Source organism: Phascolarctos cinereus, unplaced genomic scaffold (genome assembly GCF_003287225.1).
Source record: "Phascolarctos cinereus isolate Bilbo 61053 unplaced genomic scaffold, phaCin_HiC Scaffold_3;HRSCAF=262, whole genome shotgun sequence".
NCBI classification, from domain to species: Eukaryota; Metazoa; Chordata; class Mammalia; order Diprotodontia; family Phascolarctidae; genus Phascolarctos; species Phascolarctos cinereus.
In genome coordinates, this window is record NW_027555736.1 from 166,974,859 (window position 1) to 166,988,759 (window position 13,901).

Genomic DNA, 13,901 nt, shown 5'->3' on the forward strand with positions numbered 1-13,901 from the left:
ACACACACAACACACACACACGCCTCTTCTGTTAGTTATTGCCCCTGCAGGAGCCATGTGCAGGTGCCACCAGAGCCATAGCTCCTTGGGAGACCCCTGTTCTCTTGGGGCTGCTTAGGGTGCTTCTTGCCAGAACTTCCTCAAGCGCTTGCTGTCCTTTGCCCTTTTCTGAGAGCCAGACTCTCCAGGGTAAAAATTCCAGGGCCTCTCAGGCCTGACAGAGAGGTCTGGAGAGCTGATGTCAACCCTTCCTGGGTTTGCTCTTATGTCAGAAGGATGGAAGGTCCAGGAGGGCATGGGGCCAAGGATGTGGGTGAGAGGCCTCAGATGTGTGAACAGTTCAGCTGTCCCGGGGCAGAGCTCTGTGCCAGGTACAGGGGTACACAATCAGAACCAAACAAAAATGGCCCCATTGTATTCAAGGGGTTTCTGTCCTTTTGCCAGGATACGACATGTGAACAGATACATGAGATCATTTAAGTGTGGGCAGACAGCCAGAAATGTGGAGCAGTGGAGCAGTCTGGAAAGTCTCCCTAGAGGTGGTGGTATTGGAGTTGAGACTTGAAAGAAATCAAGACTTGTGTGGGGCTAGGATAGTGAGGAGCAAACAGACCATTCAGGAGCACAGGAGAGGGAGATGGAATGCCTGAATCAGGGGGTAGCAAGAAGGCTATCTTTGTTGAGAAATAGAGAGCATAAGGGGGAATGTAATATAAATAATCTTTGAAAGTTAGGCTGGCTCGAAATACAGAGGACTTTAAATGCTAAATTAATAGTTTCTCTCTCTGTTTCTCTCTCTCTCTCTCTCTCTCTCTCTCTCTCTCTCTCTCTCTCTCTCTCTCTCACTCAGTGATAGTAGGAAGCCAAAGATGTTTCTTGTTCAGGGAATAACATGGTTAGACTTATACTTTAGGAAGTTTATTTTGACAGCTTTGCTCCACAAAGAATGGATTGGAGAGAAGAGAGACTGGAACCCAAAAGTCCAGTTAAGAGATTACTACTGCAAGTAAGGTATTGAAGATTTCAGCTAGAGTGTGGTTATGTGAATGCAGAACAGAGGAGAGGTAGGTTCTAGAAGATTTAAAAGCTTACCGAATATGATAAATGAGGAAGAAGAGTCAAAGGTAACAGCTCTGGTTATGAACTTGAAGCATGGTCATTACTTTAGCAAAAATAGAGAAACACAGTGAAAGCATACATAGGTTTAGGGGAAAAGATGAAAAGACGACTTCCATTTTGCACATATTTAGTTTCACATGCTTTCAGGCCATTCAGTTAGAGATGTCTGGTAGGTAGTTGGTGATATGGGACTAAAGCTCGGGAGAGACAGTAGGTCTAATGGTGTGCTGGAAAAGCTCCTAAGAGGTGAGTGTTAAATTTTAAACCTTGAAAATGAACAGATGCTACAGATTGGGTTGATTTATTGTTTTGTTGATTGTCTTATACTTAAGAAAATGAAGGAGGGACAGAGCCAAGATGGTGGAGTAAAAGCAGTGACTTGCTTGAGCTGTTCCCCAAACCCTTTCAAATAACTGTAAAAAATGGCTCTAAACAAATTCTAGAGCAGCAGAACCCACAAAAAGACAGAGTGAAACAAATTTCCAGCCCAAGACAACCTGGATGGGCGATTATAAAGGCCTGTTGTGCCGGGCTGGGGGAGAAATGCAGTTCAGCCTGGCCTCGAAGGCAAAAACCAGGCCTCAGGGGACTGAATCACCAGCAGCTGTGGAGGTTTCCAGACTTCTTAACCCGCAAATGACAAAGACAACTTAGAAAGTCAGTAGGAAAAATCTGTAACTGTGGTAAGAGAGAAGCTCATTCCCAGCCCCAGTTCTGGTGCAGCCCCTGGGCATCGGCTGCTTCCTGGGCTTCTGGAACACAGACTTAAGGGGACTTAGTGGCTGATCAGAGGGGGATTGCAGGGATCTCTTTGCTGGTGCTGAGACAGGATTCTCTTGCTTTGCCTATACTTGGATCTGGGTCACAGTTCTGGGTAGTGATCCTGGGGTAAGGAGGAGTGCTGGCATGGTGGAGTTTGTGGTGGTGGTGTAGAGCTAATCCTTCTCACAGTTCCAAGACAGAAAAGAGCACTTGTGGTCACTCATAGACGAGAATACAGGCCAGGAAAGGAGTAAACACCTCACCCTTCATCATACTACCTTGGTAGAACTGAAAACTTACACATCCCTAGAAGTATCTCTGAAAACAAGTGCACAAAACCCCCAAGCTTGGGACAGTATATTCTCTACACTGGTAGCAGATCCCTACCTTAATGTAGAGTTCAAAACTCAAGTAATTGGCTGGGATCATGAGCAAATTGTGCAAAAAAAGTCAGATGATAGAATCTTTCTTTGGTAACAAAGAAGATCAAAATGTACAACCAGAAGAAGTCAAAGCTCTTACATCCAAAGCCTCCAAGAAAAATATGAATTGGTCCTAGGCCATGGAAGAACTCAAAAAGGATTTTGAGAAGCAAGTAAGAGAAGTAGAGGAAAAACTGGGAAGAGAAATGAGAGTGATGCAAGAAAATCATGAAAAACAAGTCAACAGCTTGCTAAAGGAGACCCAAAAAAATACTGAAGAAAATAACACCTTAAAAAATAGCCTAACCCAAATGGCAAAAGAGATCCAAAAAGCCAATGAGGAGAAGAATGACTTAAAAAGCAAAATTGGCCAAATGGAAAAGGAAGTCCAAAAGCTTACCGAAGAAAATACTTCCTTAAAAATTAGAATGGAGCAATTGGAAGCTAGTGACTTTATGAGAAATCAAGACATTGTAAAACAAAACCAAAGAATGAAAAAAAATAGAAGACAATGTGAAATATCTCATTGGAAAAACAACTGACCTGGAAAATAGATCCAGGAGAGGACATTTAAAAATTATTGGACTATCTGAAAGCCATGATTAAAAAAAGAGCCTAGACATCATCTTTCAAGAAATTACCAAGGAAAACTGCCCTGATATATTAGAACCAGAGGCGAAAATAGAAATGGAAAGAATCCACCGATCACCTGCTGAAAGAGATCCCCAAAGGAAAACTCCTAGGAATATTGTAGCCAGATTCCAGAGTTCCTAGGTCAAGGAGAAAATATGGCAAACAGCCAGAAAGAAACAATTCAACTGTTATGGAAACACAATCAGGATAACACAGGATTTAGCAGCTTCTACATTAAGAGACAAGAGGGCTTAGAATATGATATTCCAGAGGGCAGTGGAGATAGGATTACAACCAAGAATCACCTACCCAGCAAAACTGAGTATAATCGTTCAGGGGAAAAAATAGACATTCAGTGAAATAGGTCTTAATGAAAAGACCAGAGCTGAATGGAAAATGTGACTTTCAAATACAAGACTCAAGGGGAAGCTAGGTGGCGCAGTGGATAGATGACCAGCCCTGAAGTCAGGAGGATCTGAGTTCAAATCCAGCCTCAGACCAAACACTTGACAGTTACTAGCTGTGTGACCCAGGGCAAGTCACTTAACCCCAATTACTGAAAACTTAAAAAAAAACAAAACCAAAAACAAATACGAGACTCAAGAGAAGCATGAAGAGGTAAACAGGAAAGAGAAATCATAAGGGACATATTAAGGTTGAACTGTTTACATTTCTACATGGAAAGATGATATTTGTAATTCATGAGACCTTTGTCAGTATTAGAATATGTATAGCTAGATTGATAGATAGAGAGCACAGGGTGAGTTGAAGATGAAGGGGTGATATCTGGAGAATAAAATTAAGGAGTGAGAGAGGATTATACTGGGAGAAAGAGAAAGGGAAAGGTAGAATGGGGTAAATTATCTCACATAAAACAGACAAGAAAGGGCTTTTACAGTGGAGAGAAGTGGGGGAAGGTAAGAGGGAATGAGTGAATCTTATTCTCATTGGATTTGGCTTAAGGAGGGAATAACATACACACTCAGTTGGGTATGGAAAACTATCTTACCCTACAGGAAAATAGGGGATAAAGGGATAAGAGAGCAGGGGGATGATAGAGGGCAGGGCAGATTTGGGGAGGGGGTAATCAGAAGCAAGCATTTCTGAGGAGAGACAGGGTCAAAATAGAGAATAGAATAAATGGGGGGGGTGGCATAGGATAAAGGGGGATATAGTTAGTTTTCCACAGCACGACTGCTATGGGAGTGTTTTGTATGACTGTACAAGTATAACCTGTATTGAGTTGCTTGCCTTCTCAGTGAGGGTGGGTAGAGAGGGAGGAAATAAGATATGCAGGCAATGGGGTATAGAAATCTATCCTGCCTTACAGGTAAATAGGAGAAGAAGGAGATAAGAGAAGGGGGGTGGGGTGGAGATAGAAGGGAGGACAGATTAGAGAAAGGGTATTCAGAATGTACATTGTCTTGGGATTGGGGGGAGAAAATTTGAAACTCAAAATCTTGTGGAAGTGAATGTTGAAAACTAAAAATAAATAATTTAAGCAAACTTTTAAAAAATGAAGGAGAAAATGTAATAATGCAGATTAACCTTAAAAGTGTGTCACTTGTATTCTTTTTTTTCTGGAAAGCCAGTTGTTAAACACTTACTAGCACACCACTGATTTGCACTCTATTTCTTGATCTGAGAGTCATTTTTAAAGATAATTGATGTCATGAGAACTGAAAAGATTGCAGAGAGAAAATAAAGAAGGTCTAGGACTTGTTTGGGGAAAAAAGAACCTGTGGTTAGCAAGTAATATTTATATGCTGATCCAGCCAGGAAGTGACATTCAAAGAAGTGATGATCAAATAGGTAGGGGAACCAGAAGAGAGCAGTGTCAAGAAAACTAAGGAAGGAGAAGTCATTTTGGAAGAGTGGGTGTTCAACAATTAAAAGTTGCAGAGAAGTCAGGAAAAATGAGGACTGACAAAGGCCATCAGATTTTGCAACTTTGATATTCTGCATAACCCTAGAGAGAGCAGTCTGAATGGACTGATTGGGGTAAAAGCCAGATTGCAAGAGGTTGAGAAGGGAGTGGGCAGATAGGAAGTAGAGGCAAGAAGTGTAAATGGCTTTCTTTTGGATTCTGGCTATGAAAGGGTGGAGAGATATAGAAAAATAGTTTCTTACTTCAATTAATTATTTTTGCTAAATAGGTACTAATCAGGAAATTACTAGCCCATGCAGGATTAGGGAACTGAAGGTCTATTACTCATCTCCATGAGAAGTATGGAAAAAAGCAGAAGCACTGAGATTCTCAAGGTGATACTCATCGGAAAACAAGACCTAAAAAATTCCTCTATAAAATTATCACAACAATGGCTACTATTTCTTTGCCTCATTCAAGGTATTCCCTACATTAGTGACCCTCCATAAACATGCTCAAGGGTCAAAGAGGGCATTAGCTAATTTTTAAATGAAAAATGAAAAAAATTAACAAAATTAGTGTCCAAATGAAGTGATAGATACAAGAAAGATCATCCTGTGCATGCAGTCAAGGACAAGAAGCTGAGCATAAGTCGAAACAAGCCTAAGACAAAGAAACATCTTAGAGTTATCATACTGGAAATCTCTCTATGGTCTTCACAATCACCAGAACAAAACATTAGCTGGGAGTGCTTTGGATAAAGAAGCTAAATTTCATTCATCAAGGATTCGCCAGCCCAGTCACCCCAATGTAACTTTCATACCAATAACTCTATGCTGGGTTAGTACTGATAGGACCCACAATCCTCCTTTCATGGCACCTAGATCTCTCAGTAGACCAGATAACTGAAGAGCAGAATTGGCACAGGACAATATCAACAGAGAAAAGAAGAGAGAAGAAGCAGTATAGGGCCAGATTATAGTCAATCCACAAGACATTTCACATTTATTAAGAAGTAATATCTTAGAAAGGTACAAATAAGGTCTTCTTCCTCAAGTGTCTTCATGCCCTCTTAAGTCCATGGCAACCAAAGATGAGATATTTTTCTTTTCTTAGAGAAGAGAATCTTGCTTCTTGACATGAGTTATAATGTTCTATGCTTTTAACCATTTTTGAAGATATATACTACATGGGGCTCCTGGGATCAGAGTTCAAACAAAATTTAGCAGTATAGCAATCGTTAGGTCCACTTATGTGAAAGATAGTCTTATCTGTCTTTGGGTCCAGAATGGGAGGGGTGGGATTTTTCATTTGTACATTCTATTCTGTGAACCTGTGCCAAAAATGTAGGCATTCAGATCCTTGCATCAGTAAGAAATTATTGGGATAGGTTTTAACCAAGACAATTCACAGGTACACTTGAGGTATGTTAGTTTATCTATATATCTATAGCCCATAAATGACAAATATTGTTTTTAAAAATAATTTTTTATTAATTTGATTGGGTGATTTGAGGTGAAAACAACTTCAACCTCACTAACAACAACAAAACAGTTTCATTTCACTGATTTGAGTTGCAAACAACTCAAAACTGTTTTCACTTGCATTTTGCTCATTATTGCTATTTTTGAACAGTGTTTCATAGCATTGTTATATTTGGTATTTCTTCTTTTGAAAACTTTTTATACTTTTGAAATTTTGTGTATTAGCTTAATTTCTGTCAATTTTCTATTGATTTTGGATATTAGGGTTTTTAAAAATCTTTTATTGCTGATATTTAATCCTTTTCTGTACTCTGAGGCCGAGCATAATAAGACTAATCCCTATTTCACCTAACAGCTTTTCAGATAAAAAAATACAGCTGTCATATTCCTCATTAACTTTCTCTTTTCCAGGCAAAATATCAACAGTGCTTCAAATGATATGCATACTACATGGTCTCCAGCCTCTTCATCATCCAGTTCATCTGTATCTGGTTATGTTCCAGCTGGTTTTTAAATCTTTTCTTAACTGTGGCACCTAGAATGCACACAATTCTTTATGTATGGGAGCCAGAGACCCTTGTTGAGGCCCCAAGAGTATTAGCAGTTGGAATCAACTTGCCCCTTCTCCTCCAGTGTTTCTAGTGCTTTCTAAAGTCTTCTCAGAGATTGGATGTCAGAGAAATCGAAAGCTTTGTGAGTGTTTCTCCCCAGCCTCGAAAAGACTTATTGGAAGGATTGATCCTGTTGTAAAAGGGAGTGACACGGCCTGCCTATTCCCCAAGGAGGAAAAGAAGTGAAAGGCAGTTAAGCTCTAAGAGATGGGCACCATTTATTAGAAAAGTCAACTCAGCTGTCTGAGTAGCCATTTTACATATCAGTGTGGTTGATACTGTGTTAGTTTTTTGTTTGCTTATTTGTTTGTTTTTTAATGAAAGAGCTGGTATTGACCAGCCAAGAGTATATAACCTAAGAGGACTTACTCTAGAATGACTAATGAGCCTTCCCTATGGCAGTAGCTGCAGGGGCAACAGCAGGAACAGGACAAAACTGGCAGCAAATAAGGTCAAGAAACTGCCATCTAGTGCTTCCATCTGAACAATAAACTGTCACTAAGAAATGTGTTATTGTGAATAGATGTGTTTTTGGAAAGATTTGGGTAGAGTATAAACATCCATAAATGTAATAGACACCAGTCAGTTATGAGATACTATTGACAAAACTAAAGGGTGGTGGTCTCATGAAATTTTGAAAAAAAAATCATTTAAAATCCTTAAGAGCAGGAATCTGTTAGTATTTAGTCAGCATTGACCTTAATCTTTCTTCACTTTCTCTACTATACTGCTTGAAAAAGCTATCTAGTTTCACCCTTCTGTTCACTCCTTATTCAGCCCTTTGTAATCTAACTTCTAACCTCTTCACCATCAATCAATAAGCACTTATTAAATACTTACTATATACAAGGCTCTGTGCTAAGGACTGGGGATATAGTAAAAGACACCCCCCAAAAAACAGTCCCTGCTCAAGCTCACACTGTAATGGGGGTAACAACGTTCAAAGTATATACAAATGGTATATACAGGAGAGATTGGAAATAATCAACAGAAGGAATTCACTAGCGTTAAGGAGGGTTTCAGGAAAGTCTTGTAGCAGGTGAAGTTTTAGCTGGAACTTGAAGTTGAGATTGAGATGAGGAGGGAGAGAATTCCAAGCATAGGAATGCAGCCAATGAAAGTACCTAGAATTGGGATTTGAAGTGTGCAGTGTGCAGAACAGCATGAAGATCAGTTTTGAAAGAAATAGAGAACAAACCTAAATATGCCTGTTTGGAGAAAAGAAAATAATATTGTGAAGCAATGAGTACAAAGGAAGCTAGGTGGCACAGTGGATAAAGACTGGAACTGGAATCAGGAAGACCTGAGTTCAAATCCAGACCTAGTTGTCTCAGAAAACTGCCTTGGTTTCCCCAACTGTAAAATGGGGGTTATAATAGCACTTATCTCTAGGATTGTTGTGAAGATCAAGTGAGATAATATTTGTAAAGCATTTATTACAGCGCTTGGCACATCGCAGATGCTTAATGAATGCTTGTTTCCTTCTTTCCTTGCTGATAAAGCTGGCCTTCCCTCTTGTCAGGGCTAAATCATATAAGTATCTGTCTCTCTTCTCAAAACAAGATCACGCCTTCCTTTCTCAAGGTAGAGATCTGAGATCTGGAATTGACAGGGAATCAAACATCCTTAAACAATGCTCCATGATCCTTCTAAGGCTTAACTCTGAATCTTCTAACAAAAGTCCTTATTTGAGAAGGGGCAAGGAGGGAAGGTGAGAGTATTATTTGACAATCCCTCTCTATATATTTTTCTTGGTGCAATACATATATATATATGTGTGTGTGTGTGTGTGTGTGTGTGTGTGTGTGTGTGTGTGTGTGCATATATATATATATATATATATATATATATATATATATATATATATATATATATATATGTATTTTTTTTTCTTGGAGGAGACTCCAGGGCCAACTGTAGGTTATGGTGGTAACTGAATCAGACCTCTTGTCTTGAATTATGCCTTAATCTGTAAAAAGCTTTCATTCTAGTTTATGTTAAGATGATCTCGGTTTTTTGCCACATGAAGACCAGATGGAAACTATAGGATTCTTCACACTAATGACCTGTGATTGCTGTTGCTGCTGCTGCTGTTGTCTTGGGCATTTTAGAAAATGTGTCTCAGTGTATTTGGATGGGTAGAGGCTGAATCTATGCCTCCACTTTGCTGCTGAAATTCCATTTATTAGACTTAATTTCATAATGTTTTAACCCATTTTTCACACCTTTGGTTCAGAATGGCATGTCTCTCCAGCAATTTAAGTGCCTGATACAAAGTCCAAAGTGTAAAATCCTCTTTTTTTTCCTCTTGCTGCTGCTACTCCTATTGGCTGTTCTTTTTTTTCTTTTTCTTTTTTTTTTTAAACAAAGCTGAAAAAATACTGTAAAAATTAGAAAAGGTCACCCCAAGCTTACTTCTTTGTGGCTTGAATATATAAGGTGATTAAGAAATGTTCATTGAAGTGGGGGAGGGAGTCAACCTTTGGGAATAGGTTAGGATCAAAATAGTATAAGCAAAACTCATAACAGAGACAGAGTACTGACTTAAAAGAGGGAATGGATTAAAATTGATACGAAAGAAATCTTATATCATAAATCACAATGATCTCAAAAAAAGATGCATGACCTAAATGTTAAATTGTACAACCTAAAAAAATTTAATGAAAAGCAGATCACATGTTCTTCCTATATATGGGTAGGAGATTAATTCTTAACCAAATAAGGGATAGAGTTGATTATAGATCAAAAAGATAATTACCATTACATGTAATTGAAAGGTTTTTGCATGAACAAAATTAATGCAACTAGAAAAATGAAAGAAGCAGTCAACTGGGAAAAAATATCTTTGTGGTTGATATATATAAAGATATGATATCTAATATATAGTAGTTATATATATAAAGGTGGTATCTAAGTTATATAGGTCATTATCCCTATATGGATAATGAATAGGGATAAGAATAGGGACTGGACTTGTGATTTCATTCATCTTTGGAATTTCTGGGTGAGGCTGAAGGTTAGCTTCTTTTCTGCAACTTATGATATTCAAAGATTTGCCTAAATGTTCAGGGGTCAAAAAAGTCAGGGTATATAAGGATATGGAACTTGAACCTAGATCTTTCTTTCTTTGAGGCCAGTCTTCTATATCCTACTCTGAACCAAAAGTCATTTCCAAATAGATAAATGGTCAAAGCATAGGAACAAATTTTGTCCCCCAAATTTCAAACTATTAGAAACCATCTGAAAGAAAGCTCAAGATCACTAATAATAAGAGAAATACAGCCAGTTGTGGTGGCACACACCTATAATCTGCTAAGTAGGAGATTAAGGCCAGCAGATGTCTTGAACTTGAGAGCTCTAAGCTAGAGTGAGCTAAGCCAACTGGGTGTCCCCATTAAATTTGGCTTTAATGTAGTAAGATCAGGGGAATAGTTAAATTTAGATAGATGAGAATCATCTGTGTAGAGTTGATAATAGAATATGGAAGCTGATGAGATCATCACATGAAATAGTAAAGAGGAAGAAGAGAAGAGGACCTAGATCAGAACCTTAGGAGACTCCTGTGGTTAGTGGCTGTGAGATAGTTGAAGATCCAGCAGAAGAAACAGAGAAGTGGCTAGACAGGAGAATCAGGAGAGGAAGTGTCATAAAAACCTTGGAAAGCAGGTCTGGTAGACACTGTCAGAGGCTGCAGAGGTGTCAAGAAGGATGAGTATCGAGACAAAGCCAATAGATTTGGTCATTAAGAGATCATTAGTAGCTTTGTAGAGAAGAGATTTAGCTGAATTATGACATTGGAAGCCAGACTACAAAGAGTTAAGAAGAGAATGAGGGAAAGGAAATGGAAGCCTCTATTGTAGAAAGCCTTCTCAGGGCATTTAGCCACAAAAGGGAGGAATGATATAGGATGATAGCTTGTAGTAATGGAAGGTGAGAAATTTGTTTTGTTTTGTTTTGTTTTGGAGGTAGGAGACACAGCAATGGGGAAGGAATCAGTAGATAGGGAGAGATTGAAGATAAGTGAGAGAATGGGAAAAATAGAATAGGCAATCTTATGGAGGAGACAGATTGGAATGTGATCATTTGTGCATGCAGAGGGGTTTGCCTTAGTAAGAAGGGCCACCTCTTCATGAGAAACAGGTGAAAGAGGCAATGACACAAGGTATCTGGGTAATATAAGATGAGGACAAGGGGAGAAGAGGGAGCTCTTTGTGAATGACCTCAATTTTTTCAGTGAAATATGAAGCAACGTTTTTAGCCAAGAGAATGGGTAGAGGAGAGAGTCATGGGAGGTACAAGGAGGGATGAAAAGCAACTGCCACTATTAGGGGTTGTATATGATTGAGCAAAGGAGAATGAAACAGAGGGCCTCAACAGATTGAAGAGCTCAGAATAATGTCACAAAATCCAGAAAGGAGAGGGTCAGCAGTATCTAATGCAGGAGATGGCTTGAGAGAGATGAGAACTGAAAAAAGACCATTAGGTTTGGCAATTAAGAGTTCATTGATAATTTTATATAGCTCAGTTTCAGGGGAGTGATGAAGTCAGAAGTCAAATTACAAAGACTTGAGGAGTGAGGGAGATTGTTGTTATTGTTTGTCCTTTGTTCTCAAAGAAGACAATGACATCAGGAAAGTGATGCCATGACATGTAAGTGAATTGGATTTAAGTGAGGGAGGTCTGTACAAAGTCACCAGCATCACTTTCTCCTCTGGAGCCATCTGGATCTGGTGGCAAGATACAGATCAGGACAACTGGAGATGGCTCTGGATGCAGTGGGAGACTTTGGCCTTTTTGAGCTAAGGTCTTTCTCAGGTCTCAGTTTGTCTGAGGCTATGCTAGTTTTGCAGAGCTTTTAAAAAATCTGTTTTTATTCTTTGGTCTAAGGGATAGTCCTCTGGGAATGGGAGAGAGGAGTTATACAATGAAAAATAGAAGTGATATAAAATCAAAAGATAGCAATAAAATTTATTTTAACATAAAAACCATGTACTTGTCATTCCTCAGATGACCAGAGCATCCAGGTAACAGAGATAAATGAACGTGTGTGTGTGTGACACACACACACACACACACACACACACACACACATCAAGGACTACACTTTAACCAATGGCATCATTAGAAGGTGCAGACTTCTCTGATGGTATAAATCTGGTACACTGAATTTTCCATGGCCATGTATCTATCAAATCCTTTCTTGGTTTTGTGGTAAAGTTTATCATGACAAATGAAACCCCCAAAGAGAAAAATCAAGATTTGACTCCAGGTCTGTACACATGACATGTAGCTGTTCACTTGCCACACATATCTCCTACTGTAATCTATAGCATGTCAGTTTGTCAACAACCAAGTATGCTTCCAGTTACCCATGTTATAATCTTGATGTCACTTTTTTTTATTTCTTCCTAATTCTCACATTCACATGTCCGTAAGTTCTGTCCAGTATACCTCCACTTCTCTCATATTTCCTTCTTGTCCTGTAAACCACCATCTAGTTAAGACTATCACTACTTCTAACCTAAACTACTGTACTAGGCTCTTAATTATTCCTCCTGTTTCTAGTTTCTCCCTTCTTCAGTATTTCCTCCTCAAAGCAAATCCTTTATTACCTTTGGGATGAAATAAAAACTTCTCAGCTTGACACTTCAGGCATTCTACGATCTGACTTCTTGACTTTCCAGTCGAGAATTGACTTAAGGGGAGCTCATCTGGTTCTGGTCACCAGAAAAATTTATAATCATTCAATTTCTTACTCCAGGCCATCTCTCCTAACATCCACTCTTTACATTTGTATTGTCAGCAGTTTTCAAAATCTAATGTTCCAAAAGATTTTTTACACAGTTTTAAGCTATTAAAGCCACCGAACATTTTTTTAAATTGAAAGATAACCCCCCCACACATAGATGCATATATTGATCACATCCAAAATGCATGTCTCTTTCTTCATTTTAAGTTCATCGCCTTTCTTTCAGCAGGTGAGGGGCTTGTTTAATCTTCATTCTTCTGGACATGGGGTTTTATCATTGTGTTGCTCAGAGTTCTAAAGTTTTTCGAAGTTATTTTTCTTTATAATATCATTATCACTGAGTAAATTGTTCTCATTCTACTCACTTCACTCAGGATACATTTATAGGGGCCTTCCCAGGTTTCTCTGAAGCTGTCTTTTTCCTCATTTCTTATAGCGTAATTATGTTCCATTATTTCATATACAGTACCATATTTAGCTATTCCTCAGTAAAAGGACGTCCCCTTAGTTTCCAGTTTGGAACTACCATGAAGAAAGTTATCATAATTGTTTTTGTACATATAGATGCTTTTCCTTTCTTTGATTTTTTTTTGGGGGAGGTGGGGAATGATGGGATGGTGTATAGATCTAGCGGTGGTATAGCTAGGTCAAATGTTACATACAATTTAATAAATTTGGGAGCATAGTTCCAGATTACTTTCTAGAATGACTAGATCAATTCATGACACTGCCTGTTTCTTCTCCAACGACTGTTCAACATTGATTGTTTTCCTCTTCTGTCATCTCTGCCACTTTGACAGATGTGAGATGGAACTTCAGTTGCTTTAATTTATATTTCTTTAATTATTAATTATTTAGAGTATTTTTTTGAGTAAATGTTAGCTTGTATTTCTTCTTTTGGAAGCTTCCTGTTCATATCATTGATCATTTATCAGCTGGTTAATAGTACTTATTTTCTTGTGGAAGCTCTGGGATAGATAACTCATGTTGAGTTGAGAACAGGGCCACAGGGTGGAGAGCAGAGAACAGAGTGCAAGTGGTCCGTGGAACTTTAGGCCAATCCAGCACTTTCTGCTTGAGCCTACTAGTATTCTATCAAAGGCCTAGCCTTCCTCAGCCCTCACTCCCTACCTCTTCACCCCAAAGTCTATAGCAGCAAGAGCCCATCCAGAGGAATGATCCTAAGGGCATTCTCAGTGGGTCCAGGGAGACATTAATAGCTGAAGCCCAGCTTCAAGAGAAAGGCTCTAAGCA

General features: G+C 38.9%; 1 long non-coding RNA gene across 11 annotated transcripts in view; it reads left to right on the forward strand.

The window, feature by feature from the left end:
• LOC110199368 (uncharacterized) overlaps window positions 1–13,901 on the forward strand; it is a 230,504-nt gene that overhangs the window by 90,964 nt on the left and 125,639 nt on the right. For 9 of the 11 annotated variants that reach the window (XR_013485369.1, XR_013485370.1, XR_002322004.2 and 6 more), the window contains one exon: window positions 6,699–7,404. The exons of the other annotated variants lie outside the window; for them this stretch is intronic. This is a non-coding gene — a long non-coding RNA (uncharacterized LOC110199368). Of the gene's footprint in view, window positions 1–6,698; window positions 7,405–13,901 lie in introns of those variants that run through there. 11 annotated transcript variants of the gene reach the window in all.